This window comes from Gorilla gorilla, chromosome 3 (genome assembly GCF_029281585.2).
Source record: "Gorilla gorilla gorilla isolate KB3781 chromosome 3, NHGRI_mGorGor1-v2.1_pri, whole genome shotgun sequence".
In the NCBI taxonomy this organism is placed as follows: Eukaryota; Metazoa; Chordata; class Mammalia; order Primates; family Hominidae; genus Gorilla; species Gorilla gorilla.
In genome coordinates, this window is record NC_073227.2 from 67,709,512 (window position 1) to 67,719,490 (window position 9,979).

The following is a 9,979-nucleotide window of genomic DNA, read 5'->3' on the forward strand; positions in this document are numbered from 1 at the left end:
AGGAAACATAAATCCCAAGTTTCTCAAGGGCAGAAGCAAAACTGCATTACTAGTAATCTCAAATCAGCCTATTTTTCTCCAATTTGCAAAAGAAGCCCAAAATTCATCAGTATTGTACTCCCGTATTAAAGAGGAAATTATAAGTATAAAATGATAAATAGCCAAAGGATATATTTTAGGAAAGTGTTAGCAAGCATTCAATCACCAATTTGCCTAGAAACTTCTATGCTGCAACCCTTTTATAGGAATTAATTTTAATAAAGTAGAATAAACATTTCCTGATATATCCTGTAGTCAGGTTATATCAGGAAACAGGATATATCAGGAAATAGTAGGTCAAACTATCTCTGACCTACTATTTGACTATTTCATTCAAGTAGCATTTTATTTATTTCTCAAATCTGTTTTTCACCGCATGCATTTCTGGGATAGCTACACGTTTCTTTTCTTTCTCTTAACAATAAAGTGCATATGGATTCTTAACTCCATATGAATGTCATTCTTCTTATAGATGGGATATGCAGAAATAGAAAGTACTTGCAGCATTTCCTTACTCATGTCATCCTGCGTTTTCCACAATACATTTAAGAGACCTTTGGATTCTTTAAATAATCCCACAACATTCACACGCTCATTATTTAAACAAACCAGGGCTGCTTTCATGGCTATGTGACCTGTGCAGTTGCTTAGAAGAGCCAGGATTAATGCTCTCTGTTTTTGTCATCTTGAAAATCTTAATAACTTCTGAAGAAGGAATCATGCCTTTTTTTTCTGCACTGAATTCCACAAATTAGATAGCCTGTCTATCCAGTATTGGTAGATTCTATGAAATGAACACAGAAGAACATTGGAAAGCCATGCATAAATATTAATAGTAGTTATTTTTAGATGGTGGTTGCCATAGCCTGTTTGTGCTGCTATAACAAAATATCTGAGACTATGTAACATAAACAACAGAAATTTGTTTCTCAGAGCTTGGGAGGCTAAGAAGTCCAAGATCAAAGCACTGGCAGGTTCATCAGTGTCAGATGAAGGCTCCTTTCTCATAGATGGCACCGTCTAGGTATCTTCACCTGGTGGAAAGAATGGAAAGAGCACAGGGGACAAATGTTGTGTCCTCATACGACTGAAGAGCAGATGAACAAAAAGGGACTAAGCTATTTCCCTGCTGCCCTTTCATGAGATACTCATCCCCTCATCAAAGCAGAGCCCTCATGACTTAATCATGTCCCAAAAGGTCCCAACTCTTAATACTACCTGAATTAAGTTTCAACACCTGAATTCTGGGTGGCATTCGGACCACAGCATTTCACCATTGGCCCCCAAAACTCATCTTTCTCACATGTAAAACACACTCATTTAATTCCAACAGCCACCAAAATCTTAATTCATCTCAGCAGCGAATCAAAATTCTAAAATCTAGAGCCTCATATAAATTAGATATAAGGCAACTTACTTTCCAGTAGTGAATGTGTAAAATCAAACAAGCTATGTGCTTCCCAAATACTATTGTGGGACAGAAATAGGACAGATACTCCCATTCCAAAAGGGAAAAATGTGAAAGATGAAAGGTGGAAGAGGTCTCAAATAAGGCCAAAACCCAACAAGGCAAACAACACTAAACCTTGCAGCTTGAAAATTATCTTTCAACTTCGTGTACTACCTTCCGGAAACATTGGAGTGGAAGGTGGACCTCCAAACTCTAGAGGACCACACCCCAATGACTGCCAGGCGCATTCCATGCTGCAGATTTCACAGATTGCAGCCTAGTTCCTGTGGCTTTCCCAGGCTTGGGTTGTATGCTAGTGGGTGCGCTCTTTGGTGTCCCCAGCCATTATGGCTCCACTAAGTATCACCTTAGTGGGGGTTCTCTGTGGCAGCCCCACCTCTGTGACAGTTCTCTGCCTGAGCTCTTTGGAGCATCCTTTGAAATATAGGTAAAGATAGCCATTCCTCCACAGCTCTTGCACTCTGCATTCCTATAGAAGTAGTACTCTAAGGATGCCACCAAGATTGACCACTTGTGAATTACAGAAAGGAGTCTGAGCTGCAACTAGGCCCACATGAGTCATAGCTGGGGCAGTGGAGGAATGTTACAATGGAAAGTTGAACGCAAAGACTTGAGGTTGCTCTGGACAGCAAATTTTGGGGCCCCAGGAGTGTTCTGGGCCCTTTCTTTAACAATGGCACTCTGGGCCTGTGATGGGAGGGGCAGCACTAATAATCTTTAAAATGCCTTCAAGATCATTCTTTCTTTGGATGATTATCATCCAGCTTCCTTCTATCCATATTAATTTCCTTATCAAATGCTCACTTGGCCACACCCTTGGAGTTTTATCTCAAATATACTTTTACAACCTGACCAGATTGAAAACTTTCCAAATATTTCAATTCTTCTTCCTTTTTGATTATAAATGTCTCCTTTCATTTATTTCTTTTCTAATATTTACTACAAGCATTTAAGAGAAGCCATGCAGCACCCTGAAAACTTTACAGATTTTTTTTCTGCCAGATAGCCTAGTTCATTTCTCTTAAATTCTGCCTTCCACAAAGTACTAGGACACAGATTCGAGTTAGCCAAATTCTTTGTCACTTTATAACAAGAACTTTTCCTTCAGTCTCCAATAAGACATTTTTCATTCCTCTCTAACACTTCAACAGACTGGGCTTTACTGTCCATATTTCTAAGAGCATTATGGTCACAAGAACTTAGATTATCAATAAGAAGGCATATGCTCTCTTTACAGCTCTCTTCTTCTGAGTTCTCACCAGAATTTCCCTGAAGGCTCCTTGATCATAGTCTAGGCTTTTCCTAGCATGCACTGTCAATCTCTTCCAACCTCTACCCATTACCCAGTTACAAAGCCACTTACGTATTTTTAGGTAATTGTTACAGCAGCACCCCATGTTTCTGGTATAAATTTTGGTCTTAGTCTGTTTGTGCTGCCATAATGGGTTTGTGCTGTGATAATCCGTAATTTATAAGCAACAGAAATTTATTTCCTCACAATTCTGGAGGCTGAGGATCTCACAATCAAGGTGCCATCAGTTTCGATGTTTGGTAATGGCCCTGGGTTTGCTGCCAAAATGGTATCTTGCCCGGATCCTCACATGGTTGAAGGTAAAAGGGCAAAAGGGCCAAAGCCTGTGTCCCCACATAGTGAAAGAGCAGAAGAGAATGAATTCACTTTCTCAAGCCCTTTTATAAGGGCCTTAATGGCATCCATGAGGGTTCTGCTTTCATGACTTAATCAACTCCTAAAGATCCCATTTCTTAATACCATCATACTGAAAATTAAGTTACAGCACTTGAATTTTAGAGGCAAGGGCCAGAATGTTATGATCTGAATACGTTCCCCAATGTTTATATGTTGAAACTTAATCACCAATGTGATAGTTTTAAGAAGCAGGGTCTTTAGGAGGTGATTAAGTAATGAAGTCCCCATAGATGGGACTAGGACCTTTATTAAAGCATTTGAGTGAGTAATTTCCCTCTCTTCTGCTCTTCTACCACGTGCAGACACAGCATTTGTCCCCTTTTGCTATTCCACCTTCCAATATGCAAGGAGGAAGAGCAGGCCACTATCTTTGAAAAAGAGACCAGGCCTTCACCAGTCACCAAAACCTTGATCTTGGATTTTTCAACCTTCAGAAATACATTTCTGGTGTTCATAAATTACCCAGTCTCAAGTATTTTGTTATAGCAGGACAAATTGAGTGACATAGTGATATTAAGAAAACTTTAATTTTTTTCAGCTTTATTTTCTAATTTTCCTGAACCTTAGAGATAAAGGAGGATACAGTTGTCTCAGAAATTCCATGTGATTGAACAAATATGCTTTATGATAGTCCTTTTGAGATAGAGGCTTTTGGTGTACAGTTGGATAAGATACTTTTATTTGTGAGGCTATGGATAATTTTACATTAAATATTAGAGCTATACAGTAAATGAAATGCAATATATAATTAGCTAAGCAGCAACCATAAGCTGTTGAGTGTAGAAAAAAGTTTGCCTTGAGTTTTCACCATAGTACTGGATCACAATGAATAGAGGATAATAAAATGGCTCTTTTAAAATCCTGTTTTCCCTGAACACTCTCTGTTTTTATGTGTTTATTCGTATTTCTCACATCTTGATTCATGACTTTTATTATTTTACTTAGTTCTAAAAACTATACAAAATTAATGAGAACAAACATTCACAATTATTTGGAGAATTGCATAGTATTCAGGTTTCAGTATGCAGGAAACAAAGACGGTGTGCAACAGCTGGCCAATTTTTTATTTTTATTGCCACTTCAGAAGAATGATGTCTATTTTTTCTAGAGGGATGAGATTCAGCAAGAAATTATTTGAAGAAGAAGGAGGAGGAGGACGAGGAGGAGGAGAAGGAGGTAGAAGGTAATGAAGGAAGAAAATCTTTTATTTTTTTCTATTCAAATCATTATAGTCTTTTAAAGGTAAATATAGTAGACCTTGTTTTTTACTCATTTTCATTGTTCTGTGTGCACTAAAAGTAATTTATCTCAATGCTAGGCTCTAAAACACACTAAACAGTGTGCGGGCAAATTTCAGTACTATTTTCAATCTTCTCTGGAATACTAGGTATGATACAGAAATCTAAGGGAGAAATGATATAATTTTACATACTATTCTAGAAATATTCACCAATTAGGATGTTTAAACAGATTACTTTGTCATTCTTTGTGTTACAAGGATGAAATGAGAGAATCAACAGAACTTAGAGTTTAAGGATATAGCCACTGTTTCTGCACTCTTGAGGTCAAATCTGTAGCCGTGCAGCTTTTGGCAAATAATTTATACCTCTCTCTGAGCTTCAGTTTCCTCATTTGTAAGATGAAAATGAAAATAATAGATTTATCTGAATGAATGCATGCAAAAAAGTTAGAATAAGTATAAGCACATTGCAACATTCTTAAAAAGTATGAACAATTATTATTTTTTCATTTTAAAATTACTCCATTCTTTAAATTGTACAGAATCATCTCCTTAAAAAAAGACCTTCAGGATGAAAGGTAGAAAAATATTCATATCATTAAGCTTAGGGCAAAAGGATCAAATAATTTCCTATAAATATTGTGATACGAAAAACTTATATTCAACATTTATTGCTAATGAAGTCTCTCAATAAATAAAACTATAAAAATCTGAAAGTCACTTTTTATGGTCATCTCATCTCTTAAAATATGTACTTTGGCTGTGGACATATCTTGGGGATATACAAATTATGTTACTTATCAGAATAATTGCTCAAATATGGATCAGATTTTTAAGTTCTTAAGAAGCGTTTATTTCCTTTCAAGATCAGCAGGCACAACTATACATGTAAAAAGAAGTCCAGTCTCAAATAAATGCTTCACTTCACATGATATGCTCTCTTCTCAGAAATTTCCCAGAAATGTATTTTAGAAAAATTTTCAAAAGAAAAAATATGCATAAACACGAAAATAGTACTCTGTATTAGTGTTTTCTTATCACAAATAGTAAAATAGTCCCACTAATCATGGCATCTTACAAAGCAATATGATATTTTATGTCACCTATTTGTAACATGATGCATAGAACATCATAATATAACTCTTTTAGAGACTGCATTGCTAACGTGCCTTTATAAATCCATAAAACATACAGAAGGAAGAAGGAACGCATATTGTTCTGCTCCTATCTTAGTATTCTTAAAATAAGAAAAGTATCTTATTTTATAGAATCCAGTTATGATGTTAGATAATAGATCCTAGAAAGGAGAAAATTAAACCTCTTCTCAACCTACCTTTCCATTGTATCTTTAGTCACTCTCTGTTAAGTGATGAAGTATTGCAGTTCAAGTGGAAACTGTTCTGCTATGAGCAGGCTCTTAGATAGTGGGAACCAGATATCTTTTTTTTTTTTTCTGAGACCCTGAGCTTCTCGGTAATATTGACTTTGTTTTATTCATCTCTGCAACACCAGCACCTAGAGCAGTGGTTAGCACAATACAATAAACTATTTCTGTGTTTAATAAATGTGGAAAAACTACTGCTGTCCTCAAAGCCAATAGAGAGACGCTTCTTCACATTAGTTCTCAGCTTTGATAAATAGACACTATGTGCAAGCACTTCTGTCTGGCAGGTTGTTTTCCAGAATTTCTATGAAACATGAAGCAGATTCTTAATTTTTTCCCTATTGCCTTCATGCTTAAAAAGTGCACAAAAATTTACTTTTTATAAGTAATGGTGAAAAGGTCAAAATAGAACAAAAATATAAATAGGAAAGAAGGAATTTTGTATATATTAAGAAACCTTCAGAGAGCCAGTCAATGCTAGCACTGAAACCTAAGTAGAATTTGGCTTGTATCTTTTCACTTTCTTTGTATTCCTTCTTTTACTCATACTAGCCATTCTTGCTGTAAATGTCAGCCAATCCAAACCATCTCTCTTGCTTTAATTCTGTAGTCTGGAATCCTATATTTTACCACTCACTCCAACTGTCTGTTGGAACTAGTATGAATGCATGGTACACAGTAGATCTACACCAAGTATTCATGCTCTGTTTGAACAATAAGAAAACAGTCTACTGTAACAATTTTATTTTTTAAAGCTGACTCCTTAAACTTCAAAGAGATATTATGTGAAATGGAGCAGCCAACAGTTAATGCCCAATATGTGGAAATTATAAGCCATAGAAGAGAATGTATGTCAAATAAAATTCATTGAGCACCAACCAAATACCAGGCTCTTCAAAAGCGTTATATTGCATAATTATTTTATGACAACATATTGTAGGATTTATTACCAACAGTTCACAGGTACAAAGAAGAGGCAACAGAGTTCCAGAGGGGTTAAAATAACCGCCACAAGTCTGGGAATTCAGATCTGCCTAGATCCAGTGTCTCTTCTGTCTCTAAGAAAATCGCCCTGTCTCTAAAAGTTCATACCTGAAATTTCAATAATAATAATTTCCAAGACATATTCTAACAGGATTCTATGTTTATTCTGGGGAGAAATAACATATTAAAAATATCTGTTCTATACAAAAACAAAATAAACTAATTTTTCCTTTTGATTAATGTCAGTCAATACCATGGACTTATATCATAAAATACTAACAGAAGATTATGCATGTACTGACCCCAGAGGTTAGCAAAAATGTACTTTGAAATTTAACATATAGGGGTTATAATTTAAATAATTGTACTCTTCTTTGTCTTTTTTTAAAATGCTACTTTGGCATGCAGCTATTTCTCCCAGAACATTATGAGCTACAGATTATAGGAACCTTGCTGTATTTTTTTTAACCTCCATCTATCTCTGACTGCATAGTAGCTGCTTTTCCATCATTGCACGATGCATCTGACGAAGGTCTAATATTCGCATCTATAAGAAACTTAAACAAATTCACAAGAAAAAAAACCCCAATAAAAAGTGGGCAAAGAACATGAACAGATACTTTTAAACAAGACATACATGTGGCCAATAATCATGTGAAAAAAACCTCAATATCACTGATCATTAGAGAAATGCAAATCAAAACCACAGTCCGAATGACTATTATTAAAAAGTCAAAAAATAATAGATGTTAGCGAGGTTGCAGAGAAAAGGGAACCCTTATACGCTGTTGGCGGGAGTGCAAATAAGTGCAACCAAAGCAGTGTAGCAATTTCTTAAAGAGTTAAAAGCAGAACTAGCATTCAACCCAGCAATGCCATTACTAGGTATATATCCAGAGGAAAATTTTTCTACCATAAAGGCACATGCATGCTAATGTTCATTACAGCACTATTCACAATAGCAAAGACATGGTCTCAACCTAAATGCCCGCCGATGACAGATTGAATGAAGAAAATGTGGTACATATACACCATGGAATACTTTGCAGTCATAAAAAACAATGAGATTACATCCTTTGCGAGAACATGGATGGAGCTGGAGAGTATCATCCTTAGCAAACTAACACAACAGAGAAAACCAAATACTGCATGTTCCCACTTATAAGTGGAGCTGAATAATGAGAACTCATGAACACAAAGAAGGAAACAACAGACACTGCGGTCTACTTGAAGGTGGAAGGTGGGAGGAGGGAGAGGAGCAGAAAACATAATTATCGAGCACTGGGCTTAATACCTGGGTGATGCAATAAGCTATACAACAAGCCCCCGTGACACAAGTTTACCTATGTAACAAACCCTCACATGTACCTGTGAACCTAGAAGTTTTTTAAAAAAGAAAAATATTGCAACAAACTCCAGTATAATCCAAAAATCTGTCTAATTGAATTTGCTAGAATCTTTGTAAAACACACAAAGTCTCCAGACAGATAATTATAATTTAGTATATATTTTGGGACAATCTTTTATATTACTTCAGACTGGATCCTGGTCCATATTTATATCCCATAAATTCAGGTATTTAATATAAAATCAGAGCATCTAAGAGATACCAGCAATAATTAATCGTTTAAACTCAACGGGTCTCTCTGAGTTTTATTCCTGCTTCTATATCATCAAAACGTTTTCACACATAAAGTTACTATTAAGTATGCAATATCAAGTTTAGCTCACTTCACTTCTGGGAACTGGTCAAAAGAGATTTCCTAGCCAATGAAGATCTAAAATATTTGTACAATTTAAAGCAATGATTCTCAAAGCTCGTTATGCATTATAATCAGTTAAGTGGCTTGTTAAAACACAAACAACCCAGCCTCACCTCGAGTTTCTGCAGGCCTGAGGCTGAGCTGAGAATTTTCATTTCTAAAAAGTTTCCAGGTAATGATTATGGTGACGCTGGTCTGGAGACCACACTTCAAGAATCATTTACCTAAAAAATATGTTTTAAGATGTAGTCTACCCCCTGACATCATCAGAATAATAAGGTGTGCTTAGTAAGATGCAAATTCCCAGACACCACCAAGACTTACGGGATCAGAATATCCAGGATGCGGCCCAGATATCTGCATTCTTAACAGGAATTCTAGATGATTGTAATGCACACTGTAACCTGAAGACTAGTGTTCTTCTGTCCAATTCTGACATCCTGTTTGTTTTCTAACCTACGGTGTGCTTTCACAACTCTGTGTAGTGTTCAGGGCTCCCAGTGGTAAGATTGCTTGTCTTTTCTTCCTCTGCTTGTCAATTTCTTTTCCATCTCCCAGACCCAAGCCAAATATGCCTTTTTTATAAGGCTTCCCTTCCCTGTCAGAAAGATTAATGTCTCCGTCAATTCTGCTAGCAGTGACAGCATAACATGCTCATGTCTCTTTCCACTGAGGGAAGGTGATCTTCTAAACTAAGAAAGAGACCAATGTAAGCCGGGCGCAGTGGCTCATGCCTGTAATCCCAGCACTTGGGGAGGTCAAGGCGGGCGGATCACCTGAGGTCAGGAGTTTGAGACCAGCCTGGCCAACGTGGTGAAACCCCGTCTCTATTAAAAATACAAAAATTAGCCTGATGTGGTGGCCGGGCGCCTGTAATCCAGCTACTCAGGAGGCTGAGGCAGGAGAATCGCTTGAACCGGGGAGGTGGAGTTTCCAGTGAGCCGAGATCACACCACTGCACTCCAGCCTGGGCGACAAGAGCAAAACTCTGTCTCAAAATTTTAAAAATAGGAAAGAAAGAGACCAATGTGTTTTTCACTAAGTTTTGCATTATAACATTGGGCACACATTAAGCCATTAAAAAGATATTGTTGACTCAAAAAAAAAAAAAAAAAAGAAAGAAAGGAAGGGATATAAACTTGAAAACTCAATAAAACCGAATCAAACTTTATTTTTCCAGTATAGTATGATATGCTTTCCATAACTGTAATTGCTGACCTATTTCAAATGAACACCTGAGAATTTTTGTTTCAATAAAAGTTGTCTTTTTTTGAAAGTATTTGTAATGAACGTCTGTGTGCAAACACATGATTGTGTACCTTTTCTGACCTTTTCAAAACGTTTTATTGACTTTTAAGGAAGTGGATGGTCTATTTAAAGAGTTTCTGCA